This window comes from Harpia harpyja, chromosome 8, assembly GCF_026419915.1.
Source record: "Harpia harpyja isolate bHarHar1 chromosome 8, bHarHar1 primary haplotype, whole genome shotgun sequence".
Taxonomy (NCBI): domain Eukaryota; kingdom Metazoa; phylum Chordata; class Aves; order Accipitriformes; family Accipitridae; genus Harpia; species Harpia harpyja.
This window is the reverse complement of record NC_068947.1, coordinates 9258060-9264059: the sequence shown is the minus strand read 5'-3', so window position 1 is coordinate 9264059 and position 6000 is coordinate 9258060.

Below are 6000 nucleotides of genomic sequence, written 5' to 3'. Positions count from 1 at the left end.
TCGTATATAGAGTGCTTATCTTAGTTTTTGCTTTTTCCAGTTACACTTCCTCACCCCATCCGCTTCTCTGCATGACTGACAGTTGATTGCACTTCCTTTTCCTAGCACATTTTCCTTTGAGGTTACCCAGAGCTACTCTGACCATTTGGGTGCCACCAGGCTTCCCTTGGAAATAAGACCACATTCAGCCGTGAACTAGAGCCTCTCTGCTCCCAAGGATGTACATAATAACCTAGGGCACACCTCCCTGAAGATTTCCAGAGGGCAGAGCTGCACATTTACCAACATGGCTTAGGTTAAACTCATTTGTTTGCAAATCCGATGACTTTCTCAGGGTTGGCTGCCCCAGTTAGAGGTGCTCCAGCAGCTGTGGAGGTGGCAGCTCAGCTATGGGGAGCGTGGGCAGTGGAGTCTTGCTGCCTCCTCTTGGCTCTGTCAACTAGCTGAAACATTTGAGATAGGTCAATTGAAAATAATTGGTACAGCTGTTTTTATGTACTTTTCCTCTTTTTTTTTTTTGCTGCAACAGAGACTAACAGTGACAGAAATAGGAGTTGAGAGTCGTCTGAGTGCTTAAAGGTTTTTTTCTTTCCAAGCTGATGCTGTACATTAGTCAAGATTTTGATTGATGACCTACTGTAGGATGTAGTCAGAGCTCCCGTTTAGCTCTCCTGTGTTCCAAATGCTGTAACTGATTACACGGGCATCACAGCAGACTTTTTTTTATTAATTCCTTGGATACTTCGGCCATGGCATTTTAAGGAAGTACTTAAAATAAGGGGGTTGAGAAGGTAAGTAGGTAGGTAGCACCGAAGTCTTTCAAGTCAGTGACCTTACAATTTGGGCTATAAGCTACTACCAGCTAAATTACTATGAATTTATCCTAGCCATACTGCTTCTATCCCTGTTGCCTAATGAAAAGCATATGCTCACTAGATTAAGGGCATGTAAATTTGTCATCATCATGACTTCACGCGCTGGAGCATAATTAAAGTGGAATTTGACTGCCTTCATAAAAACATTTGGTGCAACCATGAATTTTGTTTCCTTTATGAAGCATTCTACATATTTTATGATGTGTATTCATGCCAAGAACTTAGCTATGTATTTTTGGTGATGTTGGGTGATATCGATGGCATTACTAAATTTGATTACCAGAGTCCTTTAGTGTGAAGCTGTTCTTCAGCAATAGAAGAATCTCTTTAAAATCTGAAAGTGCACTAGCAAGGTAAGTCCCTATTTAAGGATAGGATTTGTATTCTAAAAGCTGTCCTCAAACACTCCTGGGTACAGATGTAGTTTAGCATGCCTTTTTGACCTATTCTAGAAAAGAATTCCTGATAATTTTGTTACAGACATCTATCAGAATCTCTGCAGTTTCAGAGCACCACCTATCCATTCCTGGTTTTCGATAGCCTTTCAGCAGACCTGTCTCCTGCCTGTAATAGACAGGCACCATCTGTAGCGGTTGATTTTCCAGCAGTTCAGGTAGGAGGGTGCACTGGAGCAGGCTCTTCGGATGCCTGGCTTCATGCCATCTGTCAGTTTCTGCTCTGTTTATTTGAGAGGAATGTGGTCACCTGGGCTTTCTGTACCCTGTACCTCATCATTGGTCAGGCAGGACACATGTTGCACAAGTCTGAGTAGAAAGAACAGCACAGTGATTTCACAGCAGTTGCGTTATGGCAGGGCACGTGTCTCTGAGAAGTATGGGAAGTGGTGTAATACCTCCTAGTGCACCACCTACAGGAGATGTTCCCCCCCCAAAAAAACCCAAAAGCTGAGGGACCCAAATTTGTCACTGGACCAAGAGATTGCAGTCACTTACAGCAAGACCAAAGACTTGCCCAGGAGTGGTCCCAGTTCAGAGACCTGCTGTGGTCTGTGGTTGCAAGCAGTGCCTGGAGAGGGTTTGGCGGCAGCAGCGGTGCCAGCATCTGTGCTAGCTCTGCACAAAGGGAGTTGTTGGAGTCTCTGCTCTCCGATCCAGCGACACACCACATACCAGCCCTGCTCCTGCAGGGATAGGGGTTCTGTGTACACGGGCTAGCTTTCACTCATTTCTCTTCCACCCTTCACACTGTGAGCTGTAGAAGCCCTTTACAGTTTAGTATTGTAGTTCCTCCATAGCAACACCTTGCATTAGTGGCAGAACAGAACAGGAAATAAACTTCTGGGTTCCCCATTTATTCCAGTTTCTTCTGTTCTGCTGGATTTGAAATCCTATAGTTCCACTTCTGTCTTCCTTGATCTGCCTCCTTTTCTGTCCTGCAATACTTGTGTGGATCCCCTCTCCCCGCTCTACAAGATGAATCTTAAGAATCTGGTTCAGTGCCTGCAGAAGAGAAAATAAAAAGTGCAGGACAGTCCCCAACCCTTACGTGAGCACAAAATTTAATTCTTTCTAGAGAACATTTGTGAATTTTAGCTCAAAGCACCCATTTCACCATAGCCAAAAAATTGTGTCAGTATAGGATTCAAAATGTCATTGTCATTGTGGGTTTTTTTTGTTCTGAGACAGATGCTTATCTCCTTGTGCTAGACTCTGGCAGTGTCCTTGTCGCCTCCATTAAGGCTGACCTATAAATCCCAGCAATCACTTGCAACATTGCTCAACATTTGCATTTCAATGTGGTTTCTTCATTTCCACTTCCTTTTTTGGTTTGGGGGGGGGTGTTGGGTTTTGGGTTGTTTTGTTTAAGACTTGAACATAACATTTACACATTTCAGATCTGCTTTAGGCTTCCCTTGCCTCTGTGTTGCAACAGCAGTGCACTGGCTGGAAGAACTCTGAAAGTTGCTATGCCTGCCACAGAGAATTCTGGAAAGTTGAGGCATACGCAAAGCCTAGATTATACCTCCTTTCTGCCAAATTTAAGCTTTGGGGGATTATCTAGAAAAAAGCAGGACACTGACTCTTAAAAGAACCCTTTATTTTATGGCTTATTTTCTCTTTTCAGTCTAAATATCAAAAGCAATGCTCAGGCTTCAATTCTGACTCAGAATTCTCTCCTTTTTCAGAAACGTCAGCACTTCATGAGAACAGCTACCCAGACCCTAGGTACTCCCCAATCCAAATACTGGACAATATATGACTAAGGTCGGAAGCAGACCCAACCAAATACATCTCAGCCTTTTTGCCAGAGGCCAAGCTCCCCAGGAAAAAACTCTTTGGTGAACAGATCACCAGTCCCTGCAGCAGTTAGTTACATCCTAAATCCTACAGACAGCACTATATCAAGCCTTTCCCAGCCTGGCTGAAAGTTGCTTGCTGCAGAACATTGCATAATGATTCTCCTGCCCTTCTCCCTTTGAGCAGACAGGATGCCAATACAGGCTACATTTTCCTTGCATCCCTCTCCCTCCCTTGGCCTCGCAGGAGTGCCTCAAAAGAAGAGTGGTAACTTCCCTTTGGAAAACAAAACTGTGGGCTTCTGCTCTCACCGTTGCCTTCCTTCACAGAGCTTCATGTGACAGTTTCATTGCTTGCTTGGCAGCACTGTACACAAAACCTACAATTTCTGCCGTATCACATAAATCCTTTCAAAATTTATATTCTTGGGATGATTAAATTTAAAGAGAATGATCAATAGCAGGTCTAATGGTGTTGACAGCACTTTCATTCTAATTAACTGAATTCCAAGTACAAAAACGCTATTCCTGGCTCGGGGATGAGCACTGTAATTGCCTGTATGATTAGCAGTTAAGGACCAGTACTACTGTACAATATAATGTGTCTTACTTACCTAGCTCAAACTAAGGCACAGTGGCTTTAGAGTGGTTCAAAAAGTAGCTTGGGCTGCACAAAGCAACTGGTATTTAAGAAATAGTGCACATTAGAGTACTCAAAAGCACCTTCAGTACCAGCTGAGGGGCTGCAGCCATGAGAATGAACAAATGTGGTACTAACACAAGAAGTGGGAACTCAAATGTGCCCTTCAAAGTAGTCTAAGACTAGCTTTAAAAAGTAAAATTAGAGCCTACAGTAGCAGCAAGCAGCTGGAACAGAGCTGACAGGATGACCAGCTCAGCGGCAGGTCCTGCATTTAAACAAACTCCACACTGCCAACTTCAGACTGATTACAATATAGCTACCTAGGTATACTTGGCATGCAGACATTAAAGACTTACAATTAATTATACAGTCACTTTAAACAACTAGCTCCTGTGAAACTCTGCACCAGTATCTGAAGTGGACTACTAATCTGATTAAACCTCTGAATTAAGTAAACTAGGAATGCACTAATTCAATACAGACCAGTAAGAAGCTCAAACTGAAGTAAATCCTCACCGAAAAGTCTACAGCATGACTAATTTTCACTTGGTTCAAAATGAAGAACCCACAGCCCACACAGCCTAATCTTGCAAAAGCATTGGGAGTCCTAGTACTAGACAGTAGATGTGCAAGATGTTTTATCCTTTTTCTTTTTTTTTTCCTCCTTAAAAGGCCTTACTGAAACACTATCTACAAAGCTGCAACTTGAGTTACCCATTGCTGATAAAAGCAGGGGAGCCCTCTCAAACTTTCTATTACTACAGTGCTTGGCCTATCAGAATCAGTGTGTAGTATATTTTTACCTCAGATATATTGTTCTTCCATATGACAGAACCTCTCCGAGAGGTTCTTCAGAAAAAGTCTGTCACATTAATGCTTCCCATTTACTTTAAATTAATTATGGCAGCTTTACTCTTGTGGCAGAGCTGAGCTCCTCATTTCTAATAGTACATAGGGACACCTTAGCACACTTCGTGATCACTGTATGTTGTAGCAAAGATGTTGCAATTGACCAGAAAATTCATGCAACAAGTCTCAGAAATGGAGCTTAAGCATCTCCTTAAGAAATAAGGAAATTAATATAAAAAGACTTAACAACTGTAAATCGGTAATCAGAAATTTCAGAGAGTGATTTGAAATATCAGGGAACCTACTGCAGCATTGTTTTTTTAAGGATTATTTTAACATTTTAAACCTCTTAGTATTGTTTAGGACAAGCAGAATCCCATAAAGTGTCTTACTCTATTTCAACTGCTTTATGTCCAAGACAGCTGAAAACAATGCAAACTTCTAAATATTCCCAGAGCATTTACCTTTGCCTTACCTTTGTGTTTGTTAACCTTTCACTGCAAACTGGTCCCTGCAATCTGACAGTAACCTGACAGTGGTCATTCTTCTTCCTGCCACATACATAATTTTTCTAAGGTGTAGTTTAGTTGTAAAGATTCTACTATTAATGCACTACCCCCTTTCTTACTGTAGATCATGCTTCCTGCTGAAGTTCTGGGGTATTGCCTTCCATATAAAGTGATGGCAAAACAGTCAAAGAAATTTAAAACATATAGACTATCACGTAATAGTTTACTTACAACATTAGAGTTCATGCCTATCAAACAGGATGCTAGAGCTGTATTTTAATTGTTTGCATAATAAAGTTGTACAGCTTCATCAGATGGATTTGATTCTCATCAAAATGCTGCAAGTGTGTTACAGAATGTTCAATAATGAGACTACATATTCTTGTCAGAGAAACTGGCAGTGCTACTCTCCCTTTCTATCTATTCATCTTAATCACCCAGATTAACTTTAAGTGCCATTAAAAGTAATTTTAAATGACTGTAACATCTACTAAACTGGATTTTCTGGACTTAGGCAAAGCTGCAGCATGTTACTCAATTCAACATGAAGCAACGTCCGGGATCTCCAAGACACGAACAACTTCAACCCCTCCAAATCTGACATTTGCAGTAAACAAGACAAATTAATTCAATGAGCAGATCTTTTCTGCAAGTGGAAAAAGTATCTCCTAACAGTAGGGAAAGTTAAGCACATTAGAGGATGACAAGATGAAAAAAGTAGTTTCCATTCACATTGCTGTAGTCTGGAAGAATTCCTTTTGCCACAAGAGCAAATGAGTTTCTAAAAAGTAGGTAGTTCTAAAAAAGATTCAAGCCAGAGATTAACCACTTGTTTTAACAAGACTCGCTATTTGGTTTAGGAAAATC